Below are 22,764 nucleotides of genomic sequence, written 5' to 3'. Positions count from 1 at the left end.
GCACGTCTATGGACTCGGCAACCTGGGGAGTCCTATTCATATGTCCTGCATTTCATGGACACTTGTCATCAACCTTGAACACGCTGGTGGTGCACATATCTAGCTGTGCCGTAGTCACGGCTGTCAGTTCCTCTGGGTCTCTCGATCGCAGCCGGTTCACATTGCTTACGGATAAATTTTTGGGTCCTACAATGGACACCAATGTGCATATGTAAAGTGTAGAACTTATTGGACTGTGTCCATCTGGCCAGTGGGTTTGACTGCTTCTGTATGTTCAGCAATCACGGATGTCTGTTTGAGTACCCATATTATGTAGTGCTACGTAAACCGGGATTTCCACCACTGAACCCAAATGGTGTAATTCCAATGATGCAGGCTAACAATTGCTTTAAGTAATCCGCAGATATCCCATTGGGACATTCCCGCCTCTGTATTGTCAAATTAACACGAACAAAACATGTAGATCCTATTAATTCATTGAAGGATGTTCTTTATATGTGGAGTGCGCCATAGCTTAACCATCCTATAACCTTCCTAGTTGACGTTGTTGGTGTGCCATTAGTATGTGTTCCGCAGGTCGCCCATTTGTTCTGCGGTATGGAAGCGAGTGATCCCCATTCTCTTGCTGGCAGATTGAGTGCTGTGTACGCCGGTATTCGCACGGCGGTCTGACTTTGTATGTGTAGTCTCTACTGTAGTCCCTATCTGTATTTCCTGTGTTATGCCTTACTACAGCTGTGTGATTCCACCAGGTTTGCAGTTATGGGTGCCATCTTGGCCGTACCTTTGTCCATCCATGGGAACTGCCTAATGGACACTGGTATAGGGCTGTACACATTTCACAGCTGCATTTAGCATTCTCCGGTGGATGATTTGCATTATTAGTGCGGAGTAACGCATATGCCATACCCACATCCCTCACACGGGGCGGGACAACGGATCATCTGCCAATCAACTCCGACACCCATTTCTGCATACCCACGATCCCATGGCTGCAACCCTCGACAGTACCCATTGCACATCCTCCATGTGTGCGGGAATGGGATGTGGGCGCACATCTATGGACTCGACAATCTGGGGATTTCTGTGCATATGTCCTGCATTTCATGGACAGTTGTCATCAACCTTGAACACGCTGGTGGTGCATATATGTAGCTGTGCCGTAGTCACGGCTGTCACTTCATCTGGGTCTCGATCGCAGCCGGTTGACATTGCGTACGGATAAATTTTTGGGTCCTACAATGGACACCAATGTGCATATGTAAAGTGTAGAACATGTTGGACTGTGTCCATCTGGCCAGTGGTTTTGACCGCTGCTGTATGTTCCCCAATCGCGGATGTGTGTTTGACTACACATATTATGTTGTGCTATGAAACCCATGTTTTACTACGATTAACCCAAATGGTGTTAATGTAATGCTGCAGGTTGGCAACTGCTTTAAGTAATCCTCAGAAGGCCCAGTAGGACATATACGCCACTGTATTGTCAATATAACACAGCCAGAACATGTAGACCCTATTGATTCATTGAAGGATGTTCTTTATAAGCGGGAACGCCAGTGTTTAAACATCCTATGACCTTCCTAGTTGACGTTGTTGGTGTGCCATTGGTATGTGTTCCACTGGTCACCCATTTGTTCCGCAGTATGGCAGCGAGTAATCCCCATGTTGTTGCTGGCAGATTGAGTGCTGTGTACACCTGTATTCGCACGGCGGTCTGGATTTCTATGGGGAGTGTCTACTGTAGTTGCCATCTGCATTTCCTGTGTTATGCCTTACTGCAGCTGTGTAATTCCACCGGGCTTGCAGGTATGGGTGCCATCCTGGTCATAGGCTTGTCCATCCATGGGGATTGCCTACTGGACACTGTTATGGCCTGTACACATTCCACACCTGCATTTAGCATTATCCGGTGGATGCTTTGCATTATTAGTGGGGAGTAGGTCATGTGCTACACCCACATCACTCCCACGGGGCGTGACAACGGCTTATCTGCCAAACAACACCGAGCCCCATTTCTGCATACCCAAGATCCCATGGCTGCAACCCTCGACAGTACCCATTACACATCCTTCATGTGTGCGGGACTGGGATGTGGACGCACATGTATGGACACGTCGATCTGGGGATTTCTGTTCATATGTCCTGCATTTCATGGACACCTGTCATCAACCTTAAACATGCTGGTGGTGCATATGTCTAACTGTGCCATAATCACGGCTATCGCATCATCTGGTGGTTGGAAATGGCTGGATGGAATTCTGTTAGGAGAAATTTTTGGGTCCTACAATGGACACCAATGTGCATATGTAAAGTTAGATGTTGCTGGACTGTGTCCAACTGGCCAGTGGTTTTGACTGCTGCTGTATGTTCCCCAATCGCGGATGTCTGTTTGACTACCCATTCTACGTGGTGCTACATAAACCAGGTGTTTTAGAACTGTGAACAAATGGTGTACATCCAAATATGCAGGTTAGCAACTGCTTTAAATAAACCTCAGGCGTCCCAATAGGACATATCTGTCACTGTATTTTCAACATAACACCACCAGAACATGTTGATCCCCTATGTATTCATTGAAGCATGTTTTCTTTATAGGTGTGAACGCCATAGTTTACATATCCTAGTTGACGTTGTTGGTGTGCCATTAGTATGTGTTCCACAGGTCGCCCATCTGTTCCGCAGTATGGTAGCGAGTGCTCCCCATTTTGTTGCTGGCAGATTGAGTGCTGTGTACGCCGGTGTTCGCACGGCGGTCCAACTTTGTATGGGGAATGTCAACTGTAGTCCCTATGTGTATTTCCTGTGTTATGCCTTACTGCGGCTGTGTAATTCCACCGGGTTTGCAGTTATGGGTGCCATCTTGGTCGTACGCTTGTCCATCCATGAGAATTGCCTACTGGACACTGGTATAGGGCTGTACACATTTCACACCTGCATTTAGCATTCTCCGGTGGATGCTTTGCATTATTAGTGGGGAGTAAGGCAGGTGCTACGCCCACATCCCTCCCACAGGGCGGGACAATGGATTATCTGCCAAATGACACCGAGCCCTGTTTCTACATACCCAGGATTCCTTGGCAGCAACAGTCGACAGTACCCATTACACATCCTTCATGTGTGCGGGACTGGGATGTGGACGCACTTCTATGGACTCGGAACTCTGGGGATTTCTGTGCATATGTGCTGCATTTCATGGACAGTTGTCATCAACATTGAACACGCTGGTGGTGCATATGTCTAGCTGTGCTGTGGTCATGACTGTCGCTTCTCCTGGTTGGACGATGAAGGCTGGCAGGTATTCCATACGGGACAATTTTTGGGTCCTACAATGGACACCAATGTGCATATGTAAAGTGTAGAGCTTGTCGGACTGTGTCCATGTGGCCAGTGGTTTTGACTGCTGCTGTGTGTTCACCAATCACGGATGTCTGCTTGACTACCCATAGTGTGTAGTGCTACGGAAACCATGTTTTCCAAAACCGGAACCAAATGGTGTACATCCAATGATGCAGGTTAACAACCGCTTTAATTAATCCCCAGAGGTCCCAGTAGGGAAGTATCGCCACTTTATTGTCGGAATGACACCACCATACCAGGTAAATCACGGGCACTTTGGCCCGGTCTTACTGGCCATTTGCAAGTGTAATTAGCAGACACGTGTCAATACATGTATAATAATACATATTGTAATACCGACGTTAATCTATGTTATTTGGACAATGGCTTCTGCTATTGACATACGTTGCTGTGGGTGTTGCTGGTTACCATACACATGGCTTTCTCAAAGGCTGAATTCACAATTCTGAACACTACTGTGGTCTCCTTTAAGGACCCTGAGCCAGTGGTCAACAGTACTCAAGCCACTGCATCACTTACATATGCCTTCTACCGGTACCTACAGGACTGCATGGATCAGGCATTCCCTTACCCAACTGTGGTTCATTGTACCAATGCCAAGCATCCAGTGTGGTGTACCCCAGCCATACACAAGCTGTACAACGAGAGGAGGTGGCTACTACAAGGCAGAGCAGACACCTTGTGAGGTATGACACCCTTGCTCATTATATGTGAAGAGCTACAGGCTGTCATGACATGGTCGGGGCAGGTTCCACAGATATATCTCCATGGACTCGGCAGACAATCATACAGCCTTCATTTGCTATGCTGGACACCTGGGAGGTAACTCACACATATGCTCTGACTGGGTTCACAATGATGTGGAGTTTACTGAACATACACACATTGCCAACATACGGGCTGACAGGTTCGGTGAAGACATCTCCACCCCCTCCCCCCCACATGGAGAGATGTCTGTACCAGCGGTTTGTGGACCCGAATGTTCTGTAACGCACGGGTGGGACATGCTCTCTCCAGGGTAGTGAACACAGCATCCATGGGACCAGCTGGTGTCCCGACTGTGTACTCCGCGATCTCATTGAGGAATTAGACCCACAGTTAGGACAGCTGTTTATTCTTAGCCTCACCTCGGGTAGCGTACCCAAGTTGTGTCGCACGGCGACTGTAGTCCCACTTCACAGGGCCAGTGCCTCCACTGACCCTGGTTATTACTGTCCCATTACCATGAGAAGACTTATCTGCAAAGACATGGGGAGGGATCATACTGCGGCCCGTAGATGACGACATAGGGGACCTGCATACTTTGCATCCAACCCAGTTTGGCTTGGTCAGGGGCGGTTCATGCGTTTAAATCCTGGTTGACGTTTTAGGGACTGTCACGAGGCCATTGATGGGGTCTTGCAGTCCATACAGCCTACCTCGACCTGGCAAAGGCCTTCAACACAATACCCCCCTCGGGTATCATTGATAAACCCATTGGCTTGGATGTGAACACGTACATCGCAGGATGGGTTGCAAACTGGCTAGGTGACACGACCCACGCGGTCATAGTTGCTGGCAGCATGTCGGACTTACTGCCTGTCACAGGTGGTGTCCCACGGGGCTCTGCCCTGGGTCCACTCTTTTTCTACATCTACATTTCCACAGTACAAGCACACACAGGGGTGTTATGGCTGACATTGTTTGTAGATGACTGCGAACCGGGTGCCATAGTGGGACGGACATCTGACACAGATATCCTTCAAAGGGGCCTCCCAGATATGTATATCTGCTGTCAGGGACATGGCCTACAGCTAAATGCCAGGTAATGCATAGTCATACCCGTCGGGAAGAACGAGGTCACCCCTGTCCGGCATATGGGTGGCAGTCCACTGAGCACGGGGATAATTACCAGGGATCTGGGGACCCAGGTTGTCGGTCACCATTCGTTCGACACACACGTTGCTATCGTGGTTCGGTAGAACTTCTACATTGCCCACCTGATCATGCAGGGATTCACATCTAGATCAGGGTAGGTCATCGTCTCCTTGTACTCATTACGTGTTACACCTATGATTGAGTACATTGCCCCATTCGGAGGGTATCTGACCCGACATCTACAGCAGCTGGGAAGGCCCCATAGGTTAATCGTCAGACAGATGCAGGGTGTCAGGGATTTGTGTTATGCTGCCCCACTGTTAGGACTCCTGCTCCATTCAGTCACATACCTCTTGTTCGGTGTTGACCTGTGCCTGACATACGAGGCCATGTCGACCCATATTTGATGACTATGCTTCACCTACTGGATCTACATCCCTCGGAACCACAAGGGCAGGTGACGTGAACCTTGACACGGTCATTAATAGGATGTGTTGGAGTGACACATACGTCACCCAGACACTCACTATGCTGTGGATCTACATCACAGTACATGTGAGGCAGAGAACCTTGCTAGCCTTGTTCAAGGGGGATCTTGTCCGTTGGATGGGAGATTGCAGATATACCCCAGGGATTACATCATTGTCACTGCTTGACAGAGGTACAGCAATATAATAGGCATTTTATCTCCGGACCGGAGGGTTGGCAAAGGAATCCTAACTATGGCCTAGGGTTATGGCTGACCTTGGGTAGATAGCCTACTCTGTACCTATGGACCTATGAACCTATGTTCATAGTTTGTCCCATTCACACTTGTCTATCCCCTATCCTCTTTCTCATGTGTATATTTCTGTGGCACGTGATTGACCTCTGTATTACCTGCAGGTATGCTGTCTACAGTGCACACACGTCACGGTTGATTACAGTGTATCTGTGTCCCTACCTCTGTGATACTGAGGACTACCACACATCCTTCACAGCATTACATGCATATGCCCATTCTATTATTCTTTGGCCTATGGGAGGGTGTTAAGGCAACGGTTACATGTGTCCCTGTTTGTGCGCACGTCATGGTGGTCTTTGACCAGCCTCCGTTGCAGTCGTGGGATGGACGGTAGTGTTGGTGTGTGTTTTGCATGTGTTTTCACTGCCGGTACATATGTGGGAGGTGGGGTTGGCACATGTTCCTCTTTGCAGGGGGCCCCATCATGGAGTTTTGTGTCATGCATCTACACTTGGCACGTGCCATATGTCCTGTGCTATTCCCACAGTCGTGTATGCCTTCATGCATTACTACTGCATGTTACTGGCTGTTTGTATGTGGTACACATGGCTATTATGGTGGTTGGCTTGGCCTATTCCCATGCTATGACATACCCATCCATCCAGGCATATGCATGTTATTCCGTCCTTTGCGTTGGCCGTGGGTGTTTGGCCATCTGGCAACGCTACTGTCAACATGTGATGTCCCACCTTCCCCTTCTGTGCCTGTGGCACCCTGTTAGGGCGTCCTGTTTGGTAGGCAGATGTTCCGCTATATGTGTTGTGTTTGACATGTCTGCATAGCTAATCATCGGTACGGTGGTTGAACATACCGCCTTGTCCAGATGTGTACAGTTATGTGCACCGTGGCGTGTGCACGCCTATGGGGTTTGGACAGGTCCATACCACATGCGGGATGTACACATTCTGCCGACACATTCACATGCAGCCATTTGCATATCTGTACCTGAGGTGGGTTGTTAACATGTGGGGTACATATTTGCCAGTGTGGCACTGCCTAAGACAATACTTCATACCACATTTCAGGTATGCCCATTGTGTGTAGGTGTGTAGCTGCGCAAGGCTGCTAGCTGGGTTGGGTGCACGGTCGTACATGGGTGCGGGATACATGCTATGATGGGGCTATTGTGTATTACATTTGCATGCATGAGTTCTGCTTCTGGATATTATGCTTAGACATACGCCGTCCTATGTGTATGCAACGAGCACGTTGCTGGGTGTGGTACATGTTGCTATGCACATGTTTGCCTGTGTTTAGGGTATCTTGTTTCCTTCTTGTTGTTATATCGACACGGCTACCCGGCTGTGTACTCTCACTACTGCTGGTGACCATGCCCATGTCGCTACTTCTATGTTGGTGCGGCGCGCTGACATGCTGCGGTACACCTTCACTGGGTATGCCCACTGACAGTGCATTGCAGGACAGACATGGTATTACGCGTATCCTTTGTTCCTTGGACGGGTACACTTAGGGCTTCGTGGGTTGATGTTTGGTTCTCCGTTTTGTTGGGACGGGTACTATGTTGCATAGTCTGCGTACGTTTCATTCTCCACAGGCCCTGGCTGGTGCGGTTACTATTACGGGCGGCCTGTGGAAGTCAGCATTTTAGGTTGCTCATTGCCTGCCGGCTTGGCCACTCCTCCGGACGCATCCTACTTGGGCTCACTCACGTGCCCTACGCACGTGTCTGTGGTTGCGGCGAGCACTCATTACTATGCATATGGCGCTGCTACGCCGACTATTCACTGCACCGCCGGCACAAGCCTTACACCGGCCTTGTGCCAAGCTTCATGAATCCCGGGACTTCCTAGACCAGACTATTAACAGACCCTCTAGAGAACAGTATATACCTGGTCATAGCAAGCGTAGCACCGGCATATACCATCCTTAGGGTAGCCCCTCTCACTGATGAAGTCAGCCCACAAACTAGTAACCTTCTTCATCAAAATATACAAACAGAAAACATACCATTGAACTGAAAGACTTTAAATGTACAAATCTCCTGCAGTTCTATGATGACGTCTCTAAATTCAGGTATAACACTATTACCCATAATGCTGAATTTGCAAAACGTTTTGCAGAAAGAGTCTACTTGCACTGGCAAAATCCATCAAATTGTCATTCTAGCCAGATCCAGTTGGATGGGAAAAGATTAAAAGCAAACCAGTGTGGTGGTGCATAAGCATTAATAAACTATATAATAAAAGGAATACACTCTTAAACTTAAATAGCATATCAAAAGATCCCAAAATTTGTGAGAAGATTAAACATCTGATTAAGAAGTCAAAAAGAACATCAGAAAAATTACAGCATCCTATGAACTATGACTATATACATAAGACAGAGTGAAATACAAATCCTTCTTTAGTTATGTTTGAAAAATAAAAAATAGCACCCAACATTGCTCTTAGCTTATTAACAATCCTACTGCTTATTATATCCAGTGAATATTGCCTGGCAATCCTGCTCCATTCCTTGTAGATAAGATTTTTCTGTCATTATTTTTCACTAGAGTGCTACTAACTTATTTCTTCTTTATTTGTTGATTTTGCACTTTTAATAATTTTAGAGATCACTAATGTTTGACATTACCTTGTAAAGATAGCTTGTTATTTTTGCAAAAGCATTACATGCTCAAGCAATCTTTTTTGTGCTCTAACATTAAGAGGACTGGGACAGTCCATGTAGTGATAGTAGGTGGTGGTCATTTTATTAGTCAGAGGACTGGAAGCAAATTTCCTGTGTTTTAAGTGCCTGTATATATGTGGTGGGCTTGCATGCTACTGCCCATTGTGCAGCAGTGGTTAGTAGTGCGTGTATAGAAGCATACACCTAGAAGACATATTTTCCCTACAAAACCACCTCTGAAACTTTACCAGTAACTTGATGAATGTAGAACAACTTCTTTGCACACTGAGCAGCACAGAACAGCTAGTCTGCACGTTGAGGAGCACTGTCCCTTGAATTTTGTATTACATAGCTAAGTATAGTCTAACCTCTAGCCACAGAAGCACCCTTAGTCAGCCCACTGTTAACCACTATTGTACTGCACCCTTATAGCTCACCAAATAAAAGACCTGACATTATGGATAACTAAGTATTTTCCCAATGTCTCTGCAACCAGTTTGCTGGCTATGTGTATACTGAGACAATGTAACAATTGTCTAATATTCACTGTCAGCCACTTAATCATCAAAGAAACAAATACAGTATGTGAGATATGTATATACATAGTTTCTCTAAAGGCAAAACTCTTGAGTACAAACACTCATAATAACAATATGGTTGTCAGAAATGGTTTCTCTAAGTGAACATGAAGCACTGTCTTTTGGCTCACTGTTCATTGCAAATTATATACTGAAAGACGTTGAGGCTAAAAACCATAAACAACACCAAAAATATTTTTTAGGAGGACAAGTCCTCACCAATATGTATATATGTATTTATAAATCTATATCTATATCTATATCTATATCTATCTATCTATCTATCTATATATATATATATATATATATATATATATATATATATATATATATAGCTATATCTATATCTATATATACATCTATCTCTCTCTCTCTCTCTCTATATATATATATATATATATATATATATATATATATATAGATGTGTGTGTGTGTGTGTGTGTGTGTGTGTGTGTGTGTGTGTGTGTGTGTGTGTGTGTGTGTGTGTGTGTGTGTGTGTGGAGTCCACAGTTGCACATCAGTGAAAAAAGGGGACAAAACAAAAAATACCTCCAAAGTGCACAATGCATTATGTTAAGACACACAGTGGGAGAGTCCATGATAACTCAGAGCTATGCTACCAGCGGCACACGTGCTGCATCCACCACACATAGTACACATCCAACATGTTGACCTACTTATGCTGAGGGACTACATGAAGAGTGACACTGTGGAGCAATTAGACTATGTGTTACAGGCTAGTAAGCGCATAGCAGTGAGTAGCATTCTACCTTCACCAAAGATGATGCCACAATATGCACAGAAGATGATTGACTTTAATAATTGGCTTAGTGTCATTCTGGAAGGATACAGTATTTGTCAACATGGAAGGACATGGCTAACAAACCATGCTTCTTTGCTAAGGATGGTCTGCACCAGTCATCTTTTGGCTTTTGACTATTGGCAAAAACATTGTCCTCTCCCAAAGAGGCTTTTTAGGCAATGCCAAACAGACAGACCTCCCAGTATAGCAGAATCTACCCAAGGAAATGTTAAGATGTTACTGCACAATGCCAGGAGTATAAACAAGAAGCTCCACTCCCTCCCTCCCTTCTCTCCTCACCTTGGAGAATACAGATACCTATGCAGTTATGGAGATGTGGTTTGAAGCCACAGAGAGCACCTTGGCTGGAAGTGGAATGTTTCAATGCATTTGACTCATTTAGACCAGCAACTGCACATACAGGAACTAAAGGTGGAGGTGTCTTGATATAAATCAATAACAAACATACTTCTAGGTTGGTTAAACAGGATGACACACTGGAGTTCCTCATGTCAGGATTACCATAGAGAAAGTCCCATACCATATCCTAGCAAGCAATAGGCCCCCATCTATGCCCAATGAAACCCATAGTTCAGAATTAGACCTATTGGAGATAGTCACTATTCAACTAAATACCATACTCATGGGAAACATTAACTATTCTTCTGTAAACTGGCAAGTCCTCTCTGGTCAGGTCAGATCACAGATCAGCCTCCTTTGAAATAAGGTAACCCCAGCAAATGCTATAGTAGTTAGACACTACTCCAAGGAAAACAACCTTTTTTAGGAGATAATCTGTCAAAATATCAAGCCCCGGAAAACACAGATAACACAGTAGCTTATGTAGATAACAGTAGCTCTGTACAGCCATATCTGTGATTCAATAGAGACCGCTGTGCCTACCAGAAATAAGCCCAAAACAAACCACCTTCATGGAACTCCAAATTAAACAGAATGTAGAAAAAAAAAAAAAAAGAAAAAAGTTATAGCAGAAATTACAGAGTGTAAAACCAAAAAATAAAAAATAAAAATTGTCTCATCAAACTGAATAGACAATGAAGAAGACTGGTTAAGTCCAACAAAGCACATTTTGAGGCAAAGATAGCATCCTGGGTCAAGGACAAACAGAAAGCCTTCTTTAGTTAAGTCCCAAATGTCAAAGGCAGCATACAACAGTGTGCCAAACTGTTGGTAAATGGAACCATGTTCATGGAACCTGGACCAGAGCCAATTTTCTGGCTGACAGATTCAGCTCCAACTTTACACACCTCTTACTTTGAGCTGCCTCAGAAAATACCATCTAACATAATCACTCTAACTGTCAGTAGTGAGCAGGTCTTAGATGCACTCTGTAATGTATTGTGTGGCTGTTGGCTTAGGGGATTAAGGGGCTGTTAATGAGCTCTTTCCTGTGATTCAGTATTGCAAGGCTTGATTCTCTCAGCCCCCAATGCCTGACTGTGTAACTCCTGGGCTGAGTCTGAAAACAGTCCATGGAGATCAGTTTTCTACCCTGGAAAACAACTATAAATAAATAGATAAAATAAGGCTAAAGATAAAGCTTCAATTGTCCCTGATAATATCCCAGGATGTCTCCTAAATAACCTGAAATATTACCTATCAGGGCTGCTGGAGTCAATATTCAACCACAGCCTCCACAAGGCTTTACACCACATGAAGGAGGACTGCAATAGTCACTCCTCTGCTCAAGAGCACTCCATCAATGTATCTCGTTAATTACAGACCCATTAGTCCGACTAGTCTCAAATGCAAAATCATGGAAAGATTAATCATGGAAATGAATAACAGTGACATAGAAAACCTTCAGACACTAGATCCAGCCCAGTTTAGTTTTGTCAAATACAGGTTATGCTTACTGAACAGTGCATACTGTCTTCCTTGACCTAAATAAGACATTTGATACAATACTCTACTCAAGCATTGCAAACAAAGTCAACAAATTAAGCATAAACCCCTGTGTAACTCTCTCAACAGCCAGCTGGCTCACACACAGGATCCAGGAAGTTATGAGTGGATAAACTACTTCCATAAAGAGAATGGTCACCAGTGGAGTCACCCTTCCCTGAGCATCTATATTTTGGAAGTCTAGGTCAATGTCAAGGGCCTCTGGCTTACCAAGTTTGCAGATCATTGTAAGCTAGGAGCAATCATAGAAATCCCCCAAGATATTAATATCTTACAGGAAGGTCTAACACAAGACAAATGACTAGTGCCAAAGCCTCACTTTAAATCTCAATGCCAAGACGTGCACAGTTGTACACTTTGGGAGTTCAGCCATCCAGAGAAACTACCCTGAAAATAGATACAGCAGTTAGGTATTTAGGGACTCCTGTAAAAGTAACCTGGTTTTGACCAACATTTGTCTAAGGTTGCAAGAAAATTATTCTATGTCACTCAACTTAGAAGTAACAGCATGACATCTATGTCCATGTAAGTCATCATGCCACTGTTCTCAGCCATCATCAGACCCATCACTGAGTATATCACCCCCCACCCTTCTGTGTGCACCTGTAGTTACATGCAACAACTGGAACTTCCACATAGCTACCTCACAAAAAGAATACAGGATGTCAACACAATGTCCTGAGCAGATTGCCTTAAATCCCTATCTCTATACTCTTGTTTCTTACTGGATATTAAAACATGTTTTCCTCTATATTTAGTTTTATTATTGTTGGGAGGATGTCACAGTTATGTGTTAAATGTGTATATACATATACCCTGGGATTCAACAAGCAGCCGTGCAGGAATAAGTTATTCCTGCACAGCATGAACCATTCCTGTTCAGCACGGCAGTGGGCCATGCATATTTGTGAAGGAGCGCTGCCATGCTCTAAAACCGACACAGTTCTGTGTATGAGCACAGGAGGTGTGTCTGAGAGCAGAACTCTCAAAATACACATACCCCCTGCACTCCAGAATTGCCTTTTGGCAATTAAAACAGAGCAAGAATGCTCGTAACACCCCCAACCCATCAGAAAAACAAAAAAATATGTGGTCAAAGGCAAAAGGAACAATCATCCTACCAAGCATACCTCTCAACTGCACAGATTTTTCACAGAATGCCCAGATGTTTGCCTCATATTTTTGGTGTGTTACACCTAATATGTGTATCTTTCTGGCAAATAGCTGATGATTGAAGTCATTAAATAATGACAAAACATTTGAGTGTAAGACTCCACACATCCATTAGAAAATGCATGCTAATGTAAAACCTATTATTCTATCAACTTTCTAAGTTTGTAAGAGCAGTATATTTAAACTCTGTCCCTATTTGTACCCTCATCATTGTAGGCTTTGTCCAGATATTTTGCTCTAAGAGGTTGAGAGGAATGCTACCAAGCCAAAAGTTATTAGGATAACACAGGTAGTATAAGCACATAGCGCACACCTCCCAACCAGTCAGAGTAAGGAATGTGGACAAAGCCAAAATGGACAATTGCCCTACAAAGCAGACAGTTGATAAAATAACAGGTTTAGCATTAGCAGGGATATTCTGAAGGGTATAGATAAAATATACACTGCCGCTTTTATCTAAACTAATTTTGAACAGTCAATTAGTTAAATGGAAGGGAGATTTGATTGGTTCTTGAAATTTTAAATTTTATATAGAAAGGAAAGAAGGTTGTAACTGTTTTATCTGAGGAAGTCTAATGGTAGACGAAAACGCATGTTCTAATAAAGCGTTCATACAGACATTCAAGTGGTTACGGGTGTTCCTTATCCTTCTTGGCTTCTACTTTTATGTGGTTGGTTTTGGTAACGGAGAAGGAAGCTGACCGTGATTTTACTTTTTTATAGATAAAATAACACAACAACACTTTTGTTTTTTTTTTTTATACATGTGATAAAGTTTAAGTGTAGGTGCACGGGTGTGCCCATTGCTTAGCTATGCTTAGTTCAGCTTAAACAGCACAAGAAGTAAAATAGCAAGAGACACCCAACAAAAGCAGTATTGCAATAGTGTAGTGGTTAGAGCGTATGCTATGTGAGAAGCCATTCCCAATTCAATCCCCACTGTAACTAATTCACATTTTACTTGAGAAAGCAGTACATAAACATTTTTTTTTAGTATTACCTACTAAATAACATATATTTGTGAACTGGAGTTCTGCATTAGGTTCAGATGTGAGGTGTCAGTTTAATAAAGTCGTAAAATCCCAATATAAACACAAGTGCCCCATACAGTATAGTCACACATGAATAAATGTAATGAAAGCACATTGGGGGATGTCAGGGACAGTAAACAAATTTATAATATGAAATGAATGATGAATCAATGCCATACAATAGGTAGTCTATAAAATGAAAAATAAGCAATGTAAGCATTGCACAGCTCGGCGTACCAGGTGTAAGCATTGTGTAAATATGACTGCTAAGCAATGAGTATCTCATCTAAGTGGATTTGCCCTTTGGTAAGCAGTGCTGAACCTGTCTTTTTAAGCACTGCCAATCTTAGCTAAGCAAGTTTGTCTGTAGCTTAGATTAGCTCAGCATATTCAAAACCATCCAATCATGGCAAAGGGTGGGAAATCGGCCATATTTAAACCCCACAGGCGGGAATACAGCTCATAACTGGTTGCAGCTTCCCACTGTAGGCAGGATGGCAGGAGTTGGAGAGGGATTGCCCTTCTGGGCACAGCGCTGGGGCATACAGGAGTCCAAGGTCATGGTAGGACTCGTGGTAAAAAAACATGAAGAGAGACTGCTGCAGGGCCATTACCAGGGCTCCCAAAAGCGGAAGTCTGGGACTGTCTCACCTGTGATCTCACCAGTGTCACTGGTATCCCTCGGACTGGTGAGCAGGTCAGGCACCACTATATTGACTTGAAGTGGAGAAAGAGGGAGGAATTGAATTAGTGGGTCCAAGAAGCAAGGCAGAGGGGTGATGTCACAGCAGTGTGTAAGTAGTCATACCATTACTGTTTACTAAAGTCCAGCTTGTGTATGTGACAGATATGTATTCCTAAATATGTCTCTATTTCCTTTACAGCTGCAGCTGAGTGGGCTGTGAATCAGGAAGTCCATGCTAGTAGGCTGCAAAGGCTGTGTCACGAGGCTGGTGAGTAACAATCCTGCTTGTAGTAGTGTCACGAGGCTGGTGAGTAACAATCCTGCTTGTAGTAGTCATACCAAATAAATATAAAGTAGTAGAAAGTCATCTGGCAGTATAAAAACTGTTGTATGTGTTGTACTGAATAAACTAGACAATATGACAGTAATAGTCCCATATAGGTCATATCTAAATAAAACTGTAACTGCCTGGCAATAAAGCTCTAAATCCTGGACTGGTTGTGTTTACTCTGGTAGTGTATGGCATTCATTGTTGCATTATCTGAATAGTAATGTTGTATTAACCACTGTTACCCACACCGTGCTACATAAAAAAATGTCTAGGAATATCTGTATAAGACTGTTGTAAGTACAAAATAAGATTGTTTAACCAAAAGAGACTTAGACAGAAAACACGAAAGAGATAGACAGTAGTATCCAAATAGTACACTCCACTGTGATTTAAATTGTTGTACTTTTAGCAGACACAGACATGGCTCAAATCCTGGGAGTGGTAGTAAGCTGTATGCATAATACCTCTCAACTGTACAGATTTTTCAAAATGTCCAGATAATTGGCTCATATTTTCTGCCTGTTCCTCTGTCCCCCTAGCAAATCAGTGGGATGATCTCAGAATTTTAGTCACAAAATAATGACATAACATTTGATTTTCAGATCTTCAGAAAGTTTATATCAAAACAAATCCTGTCACTTATGCAGCTCTCCAAGTTTATGACAGCAATATTCAAAACATATCCCTATTTGTACCCCCATGTTGTCAAGCTTTGTCCAGAGTGTGTCCATTCAGAGATTGAGAGATATGTGCATAATATTAACATTGAAACTGGGAATATGTGTAGAAACATTCAGGTAGTGTTAACAAACATTCCCTCCACAGGTCTACCAAGTAAGAGATGCAAGAATTTAGCTATAAGACAGTTGAAGTATACACTGTGTACAAGCATACTACTGCCCAAACCCAAGGCCATAGGGTATTGTAATAATATCTGTACCTTAATGATTCGAGCAATTATCATTAAAGTTGTGCGTAGTACAAGGATTTATAAGTTTTTAATTAGCATCTCTCTCTCCCCTCACCATATCTGCAACAATAATCTAAATACACAAACAATGGGTATGTTTACACAAAACCTACTGTTGGGACATATGTGCTATTGTTCAATAAATATTGAAATGTGTTTATATTAATGTTCCATGTTGAAATACTATCACTGGTGGCCTGTTGCTATCAATGTAACCTGCATGCCATTGTAATGGCCACTGTGGTTCCATATATGCATGTGTTCTGTTTGCTATGCAGCTGTTACAAATCTGATGTTTTGGGTTAATGGGAATATCTATGCATGCTGTTATAACTAATCCTGGATTATGTTGACTATTACTACCCACATATGTTCTAAAACTGCAACACAATAGCATGTTTGGGAAGGTAGTTTCCACCAGAACCACCTCTCCCACCTCATCTGGCCATGGCACCAGGCGGTAAATGATGTCGGCCTGCATAACCGCATGTATGAGTAGGCGCAACATTATTGCACTGACCTCATCCACCATGCCTGTTAGCGTGCTGCTGCAGTTAGGAGGGACCAGCTAGCCACAGGTGGGAGTCATGCCATCCAGCACCCACTGACACATGCTGAGGAACTCCTCGCCAGCCTTGGGACACCCGCCCACCAGCCAAGCCAGGAACCTGATGATAGCATTGTGGAGGTGGGTGCTACCCTCACAATGGATGAGATGCATGCAGGTAAGGCCCCAGGGCACATTAGTAGACCACTGTTGCTTATCCATCTTCATCTGTAAAGTATCTCCCTGCATATGTCAGATAACATAGTCTGTTGCTGCAGTGTAGCAATGAACAGATGTGTATAATCTCTAGCATTGTCATTTTGTACTGTTGATGTGCTGAAATGCTGCTCCCACCCTGTACCAATGCCACAGGTGTGGCTACTGACATTACAACTGTCACAAAACAATGTAGGTCCCCCTGGTATACCTCTGGGGCAGCAGCCTGTAGCTGGTGAGTATGGAATTTTTTAGGTTCATAGGTTCATAGATTAGTACTAAGCTAACTGCCCATGCGAGCCATTTTAAGCCTAGCCAATTGTCCCTTGTGAGACTCAAACCACACACCCTGTGTTTGTAAGGCAAACACCTTAACCATTAGGCCGCCCTCCCTGTTCAGGTTTACCAATACCCTGACCATGTTATGGCCATGGTATTTTCCAGGCACACATTTAAAACACCTACTCATAATGCAAGCGTTACATGTTCACTTGCTGTTGCTGTTAACTGCACTGCATCACAGTGGTCACCATTGTGGCATATCTGAAGGGTATGTAAGAGTCTTGCAGTATACCTAACAACCTGTCAGTGCAAGATGTGTGGACAGAGATGAACATAATGGCGGGAAAAATGGCCTACAGTAGGGACATATCTGAAACATTACCCTTATACAGTGGCTACAACAGTGTATACACCACTATTACAATGGCAACTGTTACAGATCTACACAACGGCATAGCACAATACGGGTCTATATTAGAACATCAAAGTTTCAAAATTTTGAATGTTCTAATATCGACCCCTATTCAGTGAAAGCTGAAAATATCGAAGCAACAGAAAAACAAATTTTTTCCTAGGGAAAGAATTCAGTTGTCCATTTCTGTTGCTTCAGTATTTTCAGTGCTGTGGTGGAAAGTTATGGGTCGGGTTCAGGTAAGTGTGCGATTGAGTGCGGGTTAGGTTAGTTAGGGTTAGGGTGTGGGTTAGGTAGGTGTGCGATTGTGTGGATGTGAGGGTTAGGGCGGGTTAGTGAGTTAGGGTTAGGGTTAGGGCGTGGGTCAGGTAAGTGTGCAATTGTGTGGGCGTGAAGGTTAGGGCAGGGTAGGTGAGTTAGGGTTAGGGCATGGGTGAGGTGAGTGTGTGATTGTGACGTAACTTAGGGTTAGGGTTTGGGTTAAGGTAAGTGGATAGTTAGTGGTGTGTGTATAGTTTAGTGTGGGGTTAGGTGTAAGATTTTAGGTGTATGTATGTGGATTGTTGTTTGTTTGGTGTGCTTGTGTTGTGTGTATGTGTTTTGGAACAGCACATTTTTCCCTAGGAAAAAATTTTCTGTTCTGTATGTTCGATGTTTTCAGCTTTTGCTGAATAGGGGTCAATATTAGAACATTCGAAGTTTTGAAACTTTGATGTTCTAATATAGACCCTCACAATACCACATTCCATACCTTTTCCAACCTGGATTGTGATTCTAACATGAGCAATGAATGTGTAATATGGAATCCTATGTTAAGATAACAAATATGGGGAATACATACCTTAGCAAACACTGGAAGCATATGTGTGCACACACTCCAAATATATTGTGGAAGTAGGGGTCTATATCATATAGTCGAAGTCTGATAACTTCGAACACGTAATGTTCGAACCATTATGTTCGAAGTTACAAAACTTTGACTATGGATAAAAAAAAAAAAAACAATGAAAAACAAAATAAACTGTTTTAAGCAGGGGGACAAGCCCAACTGCACACCCCTCACACCCCCCACTACTTAAATATACCAACTCCGAGATCGCACCCCATTGAACAAAATGGAAACCTCCACTTATAGAGATTTCCATTCAAATAGGTTCATAGGTTCATAGGTTCATAGGTTGGTACTAGGCTATCAGCCCTAGGGCCTATACAAGCCTAGCCATAACAATTCCCTGGCTATTTCTTCCCACATTATTTACTTTCCTGGACCCCTGTCTAGCAGGGCGACTGACATGATCCCTGGGGTGAATTTCCTTTCTTCCATCCAATCGTCAAGGTTCCTCTTGAAGAGGTCCAAAGAGGCACTCTGCTTGACATGTATGGGCAATCTATTCCAGAGTCTGGGGAGTCTCTGGGTCAGGAACCTATCCCTCCAGCATGTTTTGTTTATTGTGATGACAAGGTTTAGATCCCTGGAGCGTGTAGCTCTGAGGGATTGGGATTTCTTTAAGTGTAGCATGTCCAACAGCTCTGGGTTTGATATGGCCTTGTATGTTAAGCAGAGAAATGCTCAACCTTTTACAAATTCGAACTTATGGTCTCGACCATATGAGGTTCGAACTTGTAAAAGTTCAACTACGTGATAGCATCCCATGGAAGCAGCTTTTGAGGTACTGACAGCATTCACTCTTCTTGAGTACGCACCTTCCATTAAATACAGGGCCTCAATGTCACACCAAGTAATGGTCTGCTGTCCAAGAAGTATGTCCATGACATTTGCCCACTCACCTGCAACAGAGGCAGCCATAGCTTGCACACATCTTACAAATCATGGAATGGATCCCATATCCAAAAGGTAGCGGTCAGGAATGGGAGTCGTAGCCTTACCTAACCATTGCATATACCATGGCAAACAGCGCAGACAGTCATGTATGTGACTATGAAGTATGGGACAACATTAATGTACAAAATAAACAGATGCCCATCCAAAACAGATGACAACACATGTTGCAAACTGGTCATGGAGGCTGCCCACTAATATGTAGCAACATTGAGGGACTTGCAGGAATGTCTAGCAAGTACTGCCCGTGCAGTACCTGTGTTGACAATTGCCTGTACTCTGCATAAGTGTGGCCTATGTGTTAGGGTAATCGGATGGAAGAGTTGTTCCACAGGAAACCTCATCCAGGGCTCTCTACAGGTAGTATATGCATACATCAAGTCTCCCAAAAGCATGAGTTGCTAAGTGTAATGGTGTACTGAGACCAAGGCTGAAACCTACAGACAGTATTAATAAAGATACATGTGGTGCACAAGCAACACCTCACTCCACCTCAGGCCCACCATCCCCATCTGTACCTTGCTGGTGCCAGTGTACACCTTTAGGTTTGCTGTTCATTAGCAGGAACTAGGCCAGAAGACATGGTGTTCTGCATTTGGAACACTGCAAAATAACACTCGTGTGGCCCATAGTTGTCAAGCATCTGAAAAAAGGCTGAGGATGGGGAGCGGTATCATCCTGAAACACAACAGTGAACTGAAGCATACAACCAAAGCTCGCTAAGAGTGGCTGTATCTGAACACAGTCCAGGTCATACATTGTGCCAAAAATAACCCTGACGCCACAGCAGTAGTTAAAGCACTGTGTAACCTCCAAGCGCTGTGCACATGAGCTGATCTTGCAATCCAGCAGAGTTGGGGGACATTTGTAGGGTGGAGTGACCAAATAATGTCAAGTGAAGATGGACCATGCTAGTATACCCCTCCCAGGAATAGTGACTGCTGTAGTTCATTTAACAGTTGCTGCAACAAATCATCATGTTAAGGGTGTGGACACTTATGCAGTCCACATATTGTATGCATCTCAATCAGCATCTGTACAACTAACACATTTGTTTGATACTGCATTTGATTGTAGAGGTCATATGTCACATATCAGGTGTGTGTAATGTTAACATATGCAATATTGTGGCCCTCATTGCATATCAGGGAAGAGGCTGGCATATCAATAAGGGTGTGTACACTCCTCATAGCCACATTAAGTATTGAAGGTTGTCAGTGTAAGTGGATTTTATTGCTCATACATGCACTTCTGATGATGAGATCTGCAAATCAGAGGTCAGACATTCACTATTGACAGCTGTCCTCATATCATCCCAAGTATATGTCAGACAAACACATAGGGGCTGTGAGCAACAGAGCAAACATAATTGCCACATGTATACACATTCAGCAATGGTGTGTCCACTCATGAGGTATGGTGCACAGTACATTCCAGGGTGCTGAACAGGTTCACAGCAATACTGTGTACATAGCTGTAGTGTGTTCCAGGGGAAGGGGCATTACCTACTAACGCAATTCATGCATCACAGAGATGTATAATGTTGGTAACAGGGATTGAGTATAGCTGCAGTGCATGCTGTTGAGTGCTATATGTTATGCATGTTGACTGTTGGGTAATGAGTAGTTTGTGTAATATCTTTGTGCCACCTCACCTATAAGTGTTTGTGTGTGTGTGTGTGTGTGTGTGTGTGTGTGTGTGTGTGTGTGTGTGTGTGTGTGTGTGTGTGTATGTGCTTGTGTATGAGTGTGTGTAAAGGTAAGCAATGACATATAGGTCTTAAATTAAGTTTTTTGTTTTCCACTCACAGGTGGCAAAGTGGGTCAGGGTCCCTCCTGCAGGCAAACTGATGTTAGTGTCCATACAGACTCTGACAATGATACATATGGTGAGGTACAGGCAAGGTTATCAGGGGCTAAAGCTGTGCCTTTGGTTGACATCCCACTGTTATCCACTCCATCCCTGCACACAGTCACATTGCTTATACATACCCCATCACCAGTGACCATAGATGAGAGACAGTTGGTGTTTGGTGGCATTGGACAGGACAGTGTGATGTCTATGGCAAGTGTATCTGTGCACAGCAGCCATAGCCGGATGCCCCGCGAGGTACCACACAGGCAGATGTACAGGGGTGCTTGTATGAGGTCTGCTGGCTATCATGACCCTGGCAGAAATGCCACAGGAGGTGTCACCAGATGCATGTTTTGGGCAATCAATGAGGCACAAGTATGTATGGAATGTTATACCAGACAGAGTCTGAAGTTCCAGGGCTACTAATTCTGCTGTTCTTGACAACATCCATGATCTAGAAGGTGCCCACCATTATTTTGCAGAGATCCTGGATCGACGGTTGGATGAGATGGTGGGAATCCTCAACCATGCAATGTCTGTGTTAGAGCATATGATTGGAGTAGGGCAACACCCACATGGACGTAGGTCAGCAACACCAACATGTGGATGTCTTCATGGATGTGCAACAAGTCACAGCCCCTCCCATAGTGGCAGTACCAACACCAGCACTGCAGGGGGTGGTGTCCACACCACAACACAGCAGACCACATACACATGGTCCTGGACAGTCCCAGCAGGGACCCGGATCCAGTGGACATTTGTCATCATCAGTTGTGAGTACCATATCTGGGATTGTACCTGGTAGTGACCGTGGAACCGCTGGTAGGCACAGTTCTCTTGTCCATGGCCAGAGACAGTGAACTGCACACCCTGCCATGTATGGTCTGAAGCTGTCCAACAAATCCCTGTATAGGGAAGCCACATGGTAGAACTGTGTGCATACATATACACACACAAACATATCACCAACACAGCTAGGCACCTCCATATCTACACACAACACATCTGTACAGCCAAATTGATAATGAAACCCCCTAACACATGCACATGATGCCAACCAAATGGCTCAGACTAGTTCTCTGGCAAACCCTCAGCACACCCTGTGCATATTATGATACCTGTGCCACATCCCTGTCATCCATGCCATTGATGCAGGGGCAGGCAAATATGGTTCTGATGCAGAGGGTGAATGTACTAAGGTTTAGCAATATAATGCTATGTAACCTGTTTTCAGCTGGAAAGTTTAATGCTTACATCTCAGGATGTGGAGCTGTCCAGCCATGATGCATTATAGCTGTTATTAACACTGACTGATTGTAGTCACCATAACGTATACACTTTTTGTTGTAGGTGTCTATGTGTCAGCAGGATATTTGTATGCTGTTGTTTCCTACAAGAGGTATGACACTGTGGTGACATATTGACTGTGTCATATCCTGGGTACAGCTAAACACAAGTAACATGTCTGTATAACAGTTACTGCATGTG

Source organism: Protopterus annectens, chromosome 5.part0 (genome assembly GCF_019279795.1).
Source record: "Protopterus annectens isolate FY-2018-M chromosome 5.part0, PAN1.0, whole genome shotgun sequence".
NCBI lineage: Eukaryota > Metazoa > Chordata > Ceratodontiformes > Protopteridae > Protopterus > Protopterus annectens.
This window is presented reverse-complemented; position numbering follows the sequence as displayed.